Here is a 15121-nt window from a genome sequence, read left to right on the forward strand (position 1 = left end):
CTCAGGTCCTCCTGAATCCAGGGCCCATGCTCTATCTACTGCATCACCTAGCTGCCCTTTGCCTCTCCTCTGGACACCTATATTTACCACATTTTGGCAATTATTTCTTTCCCCAGAATTTGTCTAAAACATTTTTGGCCTTATTTCTAATTTTCCTTCAACAATCTCAGAATAATCACCTGATGATTCTTAAGATGTTTATATGTGGGAAAGCCTCTTTGTTTAATGCCACCAGAAATGTTATATATAGGCCTTAGGGATACTGGATTTAAAAAAAAAAATCTCCAAGCCCCTTAATCTTTCTTTTCCTTCTGGACACCCCCAAGTTTGAACTGTCTTAAAATCAAATATCTGTAGGTAAAACCCAAGTCATTATGTTGCCTACCTTTTAGTTTAGTTTAACCAACAGGGCCACTAACCAAATACCTGACTATATCCAATGATAAAGGCCTAGAGCTAGCAATCTAATGCCCAGTGGATTCTCCAAAATCAGGTGGTCCTTTGGGAAGGCAGCCCTCTATATTTCTCAAAACCTAGTTCTCTATGTTTTTCAAAGAGCTGACTGAATCTTTCCCTTTCTTCCACCTCTTTTGGGAGTGACAGGACTCATTTCATTAGTTTGAGCCTTACACTCTAAGGGATTAATGTTTGTACTTTTATCCCATTAGATTCTTGGCTAATCCCTCTTCCACTGATAATTCCATCTTCTTCTCCCCTCTGCTGCATTTCAATAGCATTTCCTCTCACACACATACATGACTTTATTGCATATTTTCATTAATCACACCCATAAGAGAAGAGAAATAAAAATGACACACATTTTAGTTTTAGCACAGACTGGGTACCAACAGCTCTTCTGGCAACTCAGACTCTGGTCTTCAAGAAAGTCAAAGCCCAAGAGTTTAAGAAACATACTTTGGGGGCATAGATCCAAGCCCCCTTGAAGGCAATGATCTGAACAGAATTGCTATTTCTTCTCTCTACAAGCGATCGCTTCTCCTGCTCCTGTTGACTCCTCTTCCCTATCTTCATCTCCAGCCTTTTGCTACATCTCCCTTTCCTATCCAGGGAGCACAGTGTCACTAGCAAAGTCACATCAAAGCAGTGGCAGGGCCAAAGGTCAATTTACACATGCCGATGGCCATTTTGCTTTTGTCTCTCTCTTTAAATTAAAGACAAAAACAAACAAAAATATAACAGCAACTCTGTCCTTTATCATTTCCTCACAGGAGACATGCTAGTTACTTTGGCTACCACCTTCGATATCTTGCACCTTGAATGACACAGGCTCTTCCCTACTTAAGTCCAGATAAAGAAGAGGATGAAGAGACTACGGATTGATGTAGGTATTTATTGTTCACCGAGTTAAGAATTTACAGTCTGGGAAAACTAAAGGAGTGAGAGGTACAATGCAGAGCATACTGCATTTAGAGGTTAAGATCTGAGTTTGTATTTTGTCTTTGCCACTTTGTACCTCCATGACCTTTGGCAAGCTGCTTAACCTCTATCAGCCTTACTTGCTCACCTGTAAAATGAGAGTGTCTGAGCACACCATCTCTAAGGTCCTGCCAGATCTAAATTTGGGATATTATTATGCAGAGAAAAGGTTCTTAACCTGAGGTCTACTTAACCTGAGGTGAACTGTGAAGGGATGGGGCAAAACCCCACAAACATCTTTATTATTTGCTAATCTTTAACTGAAGTTGAGTACTCGTTTTCAATTATTAAAAGAAAAAAATGCTGAGAAGGCATCCATAGACTTCACTAGATTGCCAAAGGAATCAATAACAGAAAATAGGTTAAAAAACTATGCGATAGAAGATAAGCCTGATTATCTCTGAATATGTATAATGAAAATCATAATTAGCATATGAAATATCACAGGTAAACATTCTAACTTGATACATTGCACGTTTAGATAGCTAATATATGGAATGTATATTAGAATTATATGCAGCTTTTATCAGTGTTAGTGATAAATATAATACCAAATACATAGAATATAATCAACAGGATATGATAACAGTGCATATATTAAATTACTGACACAAATGTCATGCAATTTTAGCACATAGCTTCACAAACCAACTTTGCATAGTAACTAAACACATTACAGAGGAAATCATACTATATGTGCATATAGCAGTATAACATGTGCAATATTACAGTTTTATAAATTATGTGAGTCTTCATTATACTATAAGCTCCATGTATGTTGTATGTGTGTGTGTGTGTCTGTGTATGTATAGAGGTGTACTGGTAAATGTTTAAAAATCTGCTTTTGAAAAATACATGACACATTTTCATATTTAACTTGCATTATTAACATTTTCTCCATTACTTTTTTAAACAATCATTTAAAAAAATCAAACACTGAGTTGTATCTTTTTCTGATTTTTGAGGTGTAAATGATAAATGCTCACACTGGAAATTTAACTATTGACTTTTGTAAGCTAGTTCGAGCTGACTCCAGACCATTCCTACAGTATGTATATTGTGTAACAAAAAGAAAGCATTGTATATAGCAAATACATACACAACAGACTCAGGTACATTGAGGACAGCTAAGTGGTGCAGAGAATAGAGTGTCAGGCCTCGAGTCAGGAAGACTCCTCTTCATTAGTTTAAATCTGGTCTCAGGCACTTACTAGCTTTGTGACCCTGGGCAAGTCATGACCCTGTTTGCCTCAGTTTCTTCATCTATAAAGTGAGTTAGAGCAGGAAACAGCAAACCACACCAATATCTTTGCAAAGAAAAACCCCAAATGCGGTCACAAAGAGTTGGACACAACTGAACTGACTCAACAATGTAACACAGTTAGATAGAAAGCTTATCTTAAATATATATATATATATATATATATATATATGGGCATCTAGGTGGCGCAGTGGGTAGATTGCTGGCCCTGGAGTCAGGAAGACCTGAGTTCAAATCCGACCTCAGACACTTAACACTTACTAGCTATGTGACCCTAGGCAAATCACTTAACCCCAATTGCCTCACCCCCCAAAAAAATGAATGTCCTTAAATATATATATATGTGTGTGTGTGTGTGTGTGTGTGTGTGTGTGTATACACACATATATGGGGGGGTATATACATTTTTCTAAAAAATTAGTCCCCTATTTCTACCTAAAGCATTAATAACTAAGTTAGATAGCTGGCCTAATAAGTGTGGCACTTCTACAAAGACTTCTGAGCTTGTGTGTGTTTCACACTACCACCATTACCAGGCTCTACTGCAGCCCCCTTTTGTCATAAATTAGGGTGCTGGGCTTGGAAGGAATTGCCCCTGGATTCAACACTGCCCCAAGATGGACTTGGTTGACTTTTTTTGATCCTTTGATGGACACCAACACTGAGTTTCTATATTGTCTTTCTTAGCAGTTATTTTTATTCTGAGAAATTACAATCTGTAGTTCAGACAATCTCTCTACAACTGAGTAGATTCTACTTCTTGTAGTCTACTTGACTGCTTCTCTCTTCCTGTTTACTAAAAGTGTCTAAACCTCCCAAATAGGAAATACAGTAGATGATTTTGATGCATTGTCTTTTTAAGATTCTGACCATACTCTGGGACTATTTTTGTAAATGGACAAATTACTCAATCTTTCAACTACATAGTATAGGACAGATTTCCATCAGTCAGACATTGTGTGTACTCCCTGCACAGCAGGATTTTTTACTACATTTTTTTCCCTCTTGGCTGAAGACCTTGACCAAAAAGCAGAGTGTCATAACATACTACATCAAATGTGCTAAGTAACATGCATAACACATTAATATAATAAAATATAGAAACATATTGTAATAGAATAGAATAGAAACATCTGGATTTTTCTGAACTGAAGCCATAATGCCTGACTGATACATGCATGCCCTAGAGGCACTGACTCAGCTGAGAGACAAACAAGTTCTAAGTCCCTACCTATTCTCATTCTTCTAAGAATCTAAAGCACAAGTCAATAGGTATATGAAATGCTTACTCCAAATTAGTATGTATAACATCATTCCTAGTATTTGTGTATGGATGAGCTAGAAATGACATATATTAACTCAGGCCTCAGCATCCCCAGAATATTTAAATATTAGTGGATTGAAATGCTCAGTCTATGAGTTTTTCTGAGGAAGGCAAGGTAGGTATGGTACTAGACTTCTTGATACCTGGCATGGCTGACACCTCTTTAAAGAGTTTTATTTCAAAGTCTCTATCTTGATCAGAAAAGACACTTTCAGGGAAGGAAGCCAAATCTAGCAACAGTCTCCTTCTATAGTAACTTGGCAACTATACACGCTCCCTGGTTCTCGGTTGTGAATGCTTTTGTCCACTGGGCTAAGTGACCAGTCACCACTAGGAAGACTGCTTATGTTTTTTCCCTGTGTTCTTTCAGATATGAAAAACTGAGGCATAGAAGCATGAAAAGCTTATTCATATTATGCACATAGGAAGGATGAGTTGGTTGTATAGGGGCCAAATTTTAGTAATGGGGAGAGTTAACTGGGTGGCTCGCTGTAATATTGGGGTCCAGAAAATGAGGGACCTCTAGGTCCAAAGTTTCCTCCCTCCCAAACTGCCTTTTGTAGTTATTTCTCCCAGGCCAATAAGAAAGGAGATTAAAAGCCTCTTTTCCACAAACAAACCAGGTTTTATTAATGGGAATAAAATATATAACAAAGGTGAAGTTAATAAAGTCAGTGACAAGGGAATAGGGGAAGAGAAAAATGGATAAGCTCCCTGGCTCTAGCAAAGACTGACTCAATTCCCAAACTTGCTTCCAGCTCAGCTAATTCAAAGAACTAGCCTTGTTTCTATTAAATCACCACCTGGGGTCCATAGTCTATTAACTCACCACTTGGGGTCTGTTGTTTCTATGGCAGTCAGCTGTGCAGCCCCTCTCCAGTCCGCTTAGAAGCTCACCAATAGGAAAGAGAGAGAGCTCCCAGCCTCAGCGTTCTCTTTTCTACCTTTTCTCTCCCTCCCGCAAAAGGGAGGTCCTTCAAGCTGGATGGCTGAGAGAGTGATGTCACAGTATACTTCATTCAGGGCAGGCCAGGTGTGGCCTATATCTAATCATCCCAAGTAGATACTTAGTTGGTTTCTCAAATAATACTAAATCAATCAGGTGGGACCCCTGGGCATCTGCCAAGTTCCATTATTTTATCACAGTTGCATTCTCTTACTAAACACATCTTATACGGTTACACAGTAAGGAAGGTAAATTTTGAGGATGTGATAATATTATTGGCTAAGAATTCCCTCAGGTGATTTCTGAGAGTTTTTCTTTCTCATAAGATAAACCTGAGATCATTTATGAAAGGATGGAAGCCATTAAGATGAATTCTAAATGTTGTTTGTTGGGTTCAACCAATACCCCACCCCAAAGTGAGAATATAGCAGTCTTCACACTGAGTTTCATCCTGAAACGATCCTTGCAATCACCAGGCACTAGTGAGCTATCAAACTTAACTCTGGACACATTCATGGTAGAGAATTCAATCCTCATGTGAGGAGTCAATCCTCTCTTATCACTTCTTTTAGTTAATTTAGTTTTAGTTAGTCAGGTTTTTTTGTATTTTTTTTTCTTTGTCTGATTTTTGGTATGTGGGTAGGGTGGAGTTGGGATGAGGTTCTACTTAGGAATTGTGGGAGTTTAAGGTGTAGAGATATTATGTCCCAGCTTATTGGGACCAGTACTTTTCTAATATCTTCAACAGGTCAGAGTTGGTACCAATCAAAGCAGATACAGCAGACATATTTTTTGAAAAATAAATGAGGGTGCATATGCTCTCCATTTTTCAGGCTTAGCAATGTCCCCATTTCTTTTCTTGGCACATAAAGAGCCCTGAAAGAAAAACAAGCTACTTGAAAAAGAGCTTTCAGAGGGAAAAAAATCCCCTTCCTCATATTTTTTTTTTTACTGTTTTAGTGACTAAACAGGCCAAATGGCTCTCAACTTAATGTTGAGAATTTGACAAGGTCACTGAAATGTTAAAAGAAACTGAGATAATACACTCCTCTTCTTCTTGGGGAGCAGAGAAAGTTGTAAATTCTGGCACTGAGCCCAGAAAAGTCAGTGAACAATTTTTTAAAGTTACTGTTTTTGGCTACAACAGATATGTGTATGCCAAAATGAGTATTTCTCTTTACTTTTTATGTATGTCTGTTGATATGTGATGACTATGTTTCCTAATAAAAGTGAAGTTAGATAAGAAATAAGAGCTTTTCAGTAAGAAGATTCCTTGAACTAGTTGACTGGGATTAGATGTTTTACTTGAGCAGTTATGTTGTTTCATTTTTTTCCCCTCATCATCTTGGTCTGGACAATCATGAAAGAAAAAGTAAAAAAGGAGAAAGAAAAATGGAAAGAAAATGACTTTCTGACATTCTATTTTTCTCTATATAGATAGATACATGCATAGACAGATAGAGAGTTGTTCAGTCATATCTGACCCTACATAACCCCAAGGGCATTGTCCATGGGTTTTTTGGCAAAGATACTAAAGTACTTCACCATTTACTTCTCCAGTGTGTCCCCACTGTATAGATGAGGAACTGAGGCAAATATGAGTTAAATAACTTGCCTAGTGTCACACAACTAGTAAGTATCTGAGGCCATATTTTAACTCAAATATTCTTGACTCCAGACCTGGCACTCTATCCTGTTAAGGGTTAAAATTCTAGCTAGTCTGTCTAAAATATCTAATGAGTGGTCGCCAATAAATTATAAGCTTTAGCAAGAGTTAGACTTTTAAGCATTTATTAAGGAGAATAAGAATTTGGTAAAGAGAAAGAGAAAGGCCTAGATTCCTATCTATTAAAGGGAGAGCACATTTCTAGCTCCGCTCTCCGCCAGAGTCCAGAGGAAAGAGCGCCAGTCTCCTCCTTCCTCCTCCCACTACTCCGCGTCACTTCCTGATACCAAAGAAAAGACTCCTGGTCTTGCCCTCAAAGACCTTCGCTTCATGGGCAGAACTCTTCTACAGTAAGTATCCAGCAGGTGGCGTTATTCCAATCGTTACAGTCCACTGCACTACCTAGCCCACGCCACCCCTATACATACATGTAAATATAAATAGGTATATATGCAAATATATATAAATATACATGTATATTATGCAAATATATGTCATTATGTAAATATATTTCTCTTTGTTGTCTATTTCTATTCTACATATTTCTCTCTATTTTTACTGTCTCTCTACTGCTCTCTCTCTGAAGATTTGTTAAAAATGAAGAAAAGACTCAATTCATAACTCAGGAACCAGGCATGATATTTTCAAACATTAATTTGGGTGAGTTTAGTGCAAATTATATAGTGGGAACAAAACTGAGCACTTATTCACTGGAATTCACAGTAAAGTTTCCATAGATGTATTTCATACTGTTAAATGGGGAATTGAAATTTTGTAAAAAAAAAAAAGAAAGAAAGAAAAAATTAGTCACTTTTATCCTTCTTTTGGAGGCATCTTTTCTCTTTTTCTCTTATCTTCTCTCTCTTCATATATGTGAATTTCGAGCCATAGAACCTAAAACCTTCTTCTGACTTTTTCTGCTCACAATATGATAAATATGTATACAAATATTCAATATATCTCCTACTCTGAGGGGTGAATTGAAATAATGAAGGTGGTTTTTTTATTGCTTTGGTTTAGTTTGGAGAACTATGATAGTATATGATTTATTATCTGAAGTTGCTTTAGGGGCAGCTAGGTGGCGCAATGGATAAAGCGTGGGTCCTGGATTCATGAAGACCTGAGTTCAAATCCGACCACAGACACTTGACACTTACTAGCTGTGTGACCCTGGGCAAGTCACTTAACCCTCATTGCCCTGCCCCACCAAAAAAAGTTTCTTTAAATGAACCCTTTCATATGAACAGTGACTTAATAGATTTCATTTTCTTTCTGCTCAATGATTCCCCTTACATGATCCAAGTATGTTCTGTTTTAGATAGAGTACTGGACCTGGAATCAGAAAAATGTGTAGTTAAATCTGGCTTCAAAAACTGACTACCTGTGTGACCTTGTGCAATTCACTTAATTTCTATCTACATCCATTTCCTCATTTATAAAGCTAGAATAATAATAACCTGGGGTTGTTGTGAAGATCAAATATTTGTAAAGTGCTTCACAAACCTTAAATATATGGATTCTAGTTAGTGTTATTATTATTATTATTTCTTACCTCTATACTTATTTGTAAAGATATACTTAGGAGAGTGCAAATTGTTGAATACAAACTCCCAAAATGTACTGTTGCTAAAAAACATGTAACTACAAATTCATGAGACTCTTGGAATAATACATCTAGAATATCCACATTGATTTCCTCTGAAGAGTACCCACAATGTCTTTCCTATAGGCATTGATATTACTTTTTCAGTTCTAAATTGTAAAAGAATTAGAAATCCTATGATTTTGGAGGCTTAAGATATGATTTTTATATGGGAGAGTAAACACTTCTGAAACATATCAAAATGATTATCTGCAGATGCAATTTAAATATTAAAATTGTATATATGTATGTATGTGTATATGTATATATACACATACACAAATATATTCCAGCTATTCAGAACTGTGACTCCAGTAACAACCAATGAACCATGAGAATTTAGAATCTTGGAATTGTATGCATTTAAAAAAAAATTAAATCATATCATGGGGGCAAAGTTTAAATAGTATTTAAAAGTGCAAGTCTGAATTTCTAGGTCATGTAACCAACAGTATGGTGTAGTATACGTTTCTCCAGTCCCCACTAAAAAAACAAACAAACACAAAAACCTGAAAGAATAATTATCCACTAGAGGTTAAGCAATTATAGCCAAAGTCACAGGACAAGAAAGGAAGAAGTTCCAGTAAGGTAACAGCCTTATTAAATAATAGGAGAAAATGTTAATTCATAAAGTCCCTGAGCACCTCTCCTTTACCCTGGCCTCCAAAAGGCTTGTTCTTTGGGGCATACTAAGCAATTTTCTTGCTCCTGCAAAGACTGCTAGCTAGATCCCACCCTTACTCTTCTCCCATTGTTACACTTTAATGAGCACTAGACATCAACTTTGCCCAGCCACAGAAGGCCAAGGGGATATACAGGGGGATGAAATGGGGCCTTGCTCTGCCTGGGATGGCTCCCAGGTTAGCAAATCCTAAGGCACAAAAACTCTGTACAGAACTATTATTCAGAATTTTACCAAGTTGGCGAAAGTGACCGATGCTGATTCAGACCCATCAGAGAAAGAAAGGAGAAAGTAGATAAGAGGGCCACCTGTGCAAAGCCATACCTGTTCTGAAGGAAAGGGCAACAAAATCCTTTTGGAACCAGTCCTGTCTTCCTAGAAGCATTTTGGGACAGGGATGGAGGTTATAGAAAACCATGTTGTCCATCCCTGGAGAATACCCTAAATCACAGGGAAGGTAAGGGTGAGGGAAGGAAGGAAGTCAGTCACAGAGAACTATATATAAAAAAAAAAGTATTTAAAAAGATTGCTGGAAGAAAATTCAGCTAAAACCCTAGAGCACAGGCAGAAAAACAGAAAAGATAACTAAAATTAGAAGGGAAGATAAGTATCAAAACATCCATGAGGATGCACATCTCTCCAAAATGCTGGAAGTAAAAAAAAAAAATGAATGGAAAGTCATGAGAAGTAGAGTATACAGAACATATAGGAGATGATCAGCTTGGTTGTATAATGGTATATGTAATGGTAACACTATTTTATGTATGCTTAATTTTCCCCATGCCATCTTACAAAAACATAACTTCTCTCTTAAGGCTATTGCCTTTACCTAGCCTTTGACAAACTTCTTTATCTCTCTAACTAGGCATAAGCCCTGCTGGAAAGGTTTTGCACTTTGGCCTAAAATATGAACTATGAAAAATGGTTTGGTTCATCCCTCAGAACTCTGAACCCTCCTGGTATAGACTATGCAAACAATGATTTTTCCTGTTACTCTCTATTTTTAAAAAATACACAATTACATAATTTTATTTTTGTGTATACACACATGTTTGTGTGTGCGTGTGTTGTGCAAAAAAAAATTCTTGACCTTTCTCTACAATCAAAAACACTGATGGTAAGAAAGGTACTTCAGAATAAAACATGACAGAACAGTTTGGTGTTAGTACCCCTCTTCCTCCCTTATAGTAAATTGTTTTGATCATGGCAAGAGTCATACTAAATGTCTAATGGGGGCAGCTAGGTGGTGCAGTGGATAGAGCACCGGCCCTGGAGTCAGGAGTACCTGAGTTCAAATCTGGCCTCAGACACTTAACACTTACTAGCTGTGTGACCCTGGGCAAGTCACTTAACCCCAATTGCGTCACTAAAAGAAAAAAAAGTCTGATGATGAATTTCAGAGTCACTATTCCTAAATCCACAGTAATGGGGATATGAGTAGAAAAACTTTTTTATGTGAATAACCAACTTCCTAATTCTATATCAAATATATGAATAATATATATATATTTATATATTATATATAAATTTTGTTATATCATAAAATAATACATTATATTCTATGTAATATTATGTGTTAGAATATGTATATAATATGTTTATATATGCATATGTGTATATGTGATTAAATTATCCTCTATGCTCAAGAATGCTGATAAAGGGGGGCAGCTAGGTGGTGCAGTGGATAGAGCACTGGCCCTGGATTCAGGAGGACATGGGTTCAAATCCAGCCTCAGACACTTAACACTTACTAGCTGTGTGACCCTGGGCAATTCACTTAACACTCATTACCTCACCCCTGCAACAAAAGAATGCTGATAAAAGTTATAGTCAATGAAAGGAAATCAGGGGAATCTTATTTAGCCAATGAATAAGTACAGAGAACCCCAGGGCTGTATTTATTTCAGGGTTATCTATCATCCCTTATTCTATCCCTAAAGCTAATGGTTCGCCATGGCCAATTTATTCATTCATTCATTCATTCAATAAACATTTTTTTAAGTGCCTACTATATGCCAGGCACCTACTTCAGGATAAGGACACATCATTCATGGGTAAAATGTTTTAGAGGCTCTTCAGGGATTACCTACTGGCCTATTTTATGGATATGGTTCTATTCTTATATGACTTACTGAACTAAACACCTTGAATGAGTGAATGAAAAGTGAAGAATGTTCATTCTGGTACCCTCATGAGCCAATCTGGTACTTTAGTCTGTCACTTCAGACAACTAATAGGGAAATACATCAAGATGAAAACTTGAAGATTTGTAGGATATTCCCCATATTCAACTACCTTGAGGTCTTAGTCAGTCACCCTTCCTTAAATTTCCATATTCACAAGTTTTGTGCATGGCTCTTTTTTCCTTTCCTCCTTTAGACACTGATTTATCACAATGACTTTCATTTAGAACAGCATTTACTGCTAAATAATAGGGAAATACTGACAAGAGAGTTTGGTCACCACTTCATTTTATTCACTACTAAAGACCTCAAAGGTCATAAATTCACAACTATCCTGAGAGGAACTTTAAGTACAGTCACAGAATGTAACATCAACTTTAAAGAGACAACCATGAAAATGTTCAAATTGGATGGTCAGCATAAAATTAAAGCTATAATGAGATATGGTAATTCAGTTCCAAAGTGTATCCTTAGTAGCAAAGACAAACAAAACAAAACAAAAGGGAAAAGACAAGTTTTTCTCAAAAAAAAAAAATTTCACAAAAGTTAAAATTCCAGGGAAATCTGTAGAACTGTAGGGATATCCCCATGCTTTCCTTAAAGAAATTAAAAACATCCAGAGTTAATATGTCTTAAACCACATAAAACCACTAGGAGACTCTATTGATCAAGTAGCTGATTTGCCTCTGTTGACAATCAGATAGTCATCCTTAATGGTTATGAGTCCAATATGGTATTCTGAGGTTCAGTCAAGCCCTCTGAGGTGACCAGAGACATGGCTGGCATCTTCCCCTTGTTTCACCTTTTTTATGGTTCGGCACATTGGCCTCAGTAGTCTAAGTGTTTTCGCGCGCGCGCGCGCGTGTGTGTGTGTGTGTGTGTGTGTGTGTATGCATGTATTTGTGTGTGTATGCATGTATTTGTGTGTGTGTATGTGTCCAATTAGACTCTTGGTTCATCCTTTTATCCACTAGAAACTGTTGTCTTCCCTTCCTCTTTGAGGATAAACAACAACAAAGACTACATATATTATGTATGTAAATACTTTATAAATAAACATAGAAGAAAAGGAATAAAAGTAAAAACATTGCACCCTTCACCTAGATAGTGCCTTTGCAGACCAGGCAACCCAAACCATATTTAGTTGGTCTGAAGATATGTCAAAACTACAGAGTATAAAGAAGAAAGTTCAGGTGCTAACAAACAAACCTCCCCCTGTTGTCTATAGGCAAGCCTTAGAAAAACCTATGAGTTCACAGGAACGTAGTTCAGGTGTCTAAATTCCAGCTTCTTCAAGAACACCAACCTGACCCCTATAGAAAGAACTGATAAAAAGAACACTTGTGGATTGTACATATATAACCTGGTTGTGATCTTTTGGAGGGGGGAGGAAACTGAGGGAGAAAAATTTGGAACTCTAAATCTTATGAAAATGAATGTTGAAAACTACCCTTATATGTAACTGGAAAATAAAATAAATGTTTGTTGCTGAAAAAAAAAAAAAAGAACAACAACCTGGATCAAATGTGATGCCTCCTGGGGTCAAACTCATCTCTCTCCATTGGTCTACTCTTCTCTAGTTCTGCTAGTAGCTTCTTACTGCCAATCATTCTCCTCCAAGCCTACTCTTGCCCACCAGGCCCTCCTCATCATATTCTTTTTTTTTTTTTTTTGGTGGGTTAAGTGACTTGCCCAGAATCATACAGCCAGCAAGTGTCAGTTGTCTGAGGTCAGATTCAAACTCAGGTCCTCCTGAATCCAGGGCCGGCATCCTATCCCCTGTGCCACCCAGTTGCTCCTCTCATCATATTCTTAATACTGCAAACAGAAGCATGTCAAAAGACCAAATGTCATGCCAATAGCTATTTTATCTTTCTTTTTCATCTCCTCTTTCTTTAAAAGCCTCAAGCTTCCCACACCCTACATAATTTCTGTACATTAGACAAATGTGTTCTTTTATGCCCCTTCCCTAACTTCCTTCTTCTACAAGTATGGCCACAGGCTTGTGGGGGGAGAATAAGTGATAGGTTACAACAGTAACTCAATTGCAGTTTATCAGGAGGATGATACTCTTCCTAAAATTAGATTAAGCAATTATATTTGTAGTAAGGATTTAAGTATCTCTGTGTCAGGAACTGTGCAAAACCCATGGGATACAATGACAGATGCTTTCAAGGAGTTTACATTCCACTAGAATTCTTCCCAAAGCCCTGTCCTCTATGAAAGTTGAAGCATTGATCTACAGTAACATTTTTTATTGTGGCACTCGACAATGGCTATCTGCCAGGGTTATTGTGACAAAAGTATAATACAAAGCTTAAAGCATTATATAGATGAGTTATTCTTATTATATAAAACCGTCTCTAAGCCAAATCTTTCTATAAAAGAAGAAAAATAAAACATTTGTCTCAAGGGACTTGCGGTGACATTCTACCTGCAGGTTGTTATAAAACAATTAATAAAAATCTTTAGGTGCCCTCAATATTAGCAGGGAAGCCAGCATAACACAGAGACACAAGGAGAGTCGGTTTCAGAACAAGCTATTTCAAAGAAGACAAAAAGCAAGAACAAGAAAATTCTCGGTCTGAACTAGAAGGATAATTTCTAGGATTGAATCTATCCCAGTCAATCTTTTAAAACAGTAGAATCCAACTGTTCACATTTACCATCAAGTGTTTCCTGTAGTGAACCAACCCTCTTACTAGGGCATTAATTTTCCCCTGGCAATCAAATTTGAATGCTTGTGCTAACAAGTCACCAAATGGGCTCTGTGGAGGAGGGTAACACAAATACTGCTGAAAATCAAATCTAGGGGCAGGGGCGTTGTGGAAGGCACCGCTGTGCTCCTCTGGGAAAGAAGCACTGTTGGAGATTACAGGGTACCTGCTTTTTCCTTCAATCACAGTAACCCGCAGTTGGCCTAAGAACAATGATCAACATCTCAGGGGGGAAAATATGTTTTAAAGGTAATTGCAAATAGAAAATCAGTACAACAATAGCAGCTAACAGTCAAAAGGGCAAAAAACAACACTCTCCTGGGCTATGCTATTCCTCTTCAAGGTCCTGTTAAAGCTTCAGCATAATTTTCAACAGAAATGGCATTTGTAAGCTAATGATTGGTAGCTTTATTCTTCCTTCAGACAACTGGCTCTCTTACATTGCAGAAACCCCTGAGGAACTCACCTTTCTTTCCTTCATTCACTAACTTTTTCAGGCTTATCTACTCATTCAATAAATTAAAAGAATTCAAGTAATATTAAATGCTTGCTGGGAACAGAACACTGTATGAGGCACTAAGGAAGATACAGTGTTTAGCTATGGCATAGGATCATAGGGTTAGAGCTGGAAGGGATGTCAAAAACCAGCTAGTCCATCCTCATCATTTTAGAAAATGATCTAAAGAGGTTAAATAATTTGACCAAAGTCATACATGTGTTATTGTTGTACAGTCGTTTCAGTTGTGTCCAACTCTTTGTGACCCCATGGGGGAAATTTTTTGGCCAAGATACTAGAATACTTTGCCATTTCCTTCTCTGGCACATTTCATAGATGAGAAAACTGAGGCAAACAGGGTTAAGTGACTTGTCCAGGGTCATACAGTTAGCAGATGTCTGAGGCCAGAGCTGAATTCAGATATTCCTGACTCCAAGTCCTGAACTGTATTCATTGTGCTACCCGGTTGCCCTTGGTCATCCATGTAGTAACTGGCAAAGTTGGAACTTAAACAGAAGTCCTCTAGGGGCAGCTAGGTTGCACAGTAGATAAAGCACTGGCTCTGGATTCAGGAGGACCTGAGTTTAAATCTGACCTCAGACACTAGACACTTACTAGCTGTGTGATCCAGGGCAAGTCACTTAACCCTCATTGTCCCGCAAAAACAAACAAAAAAACCCAACACTACCAAAAAACAATAATAATAACAACAACAACAAACAACAACAACAACAACAAAACAGAGGTCCTCTGATTTCAAATCCATT

At 37.4% G+C, this 15121-nt stretch overlaps 1 protein-coding gene across 2 annotated transcripts in view; it reads right to left on the reverse strand.

Moving 5' to 3' along the window:
* The window catches only part of PRKN (parkin RBR E3 ubiquitin protein ligase), a 1788167-nt gene that overhangs the window by 840073 nt on the left and 932973 nt on the right, over positions 1–15121 (reverse strand). The gene's annotated exons all lie outside the window — the stretch shown is intronic.

Source organism: Dromiciops gliroides, chromosome 4, assembly GCF_019393635.1.
Source record: "Dromiciops gliroides isolate mDroGli1 chromosome 4, mDroGli1.pri, whole genome shotgun sequence".
NCBI lineage: Eukaryota > Metazoa > Chordata > Mammalia > Microbiotheria > Microbiotheriidae > Dromiciops > Dromiciops gliroides.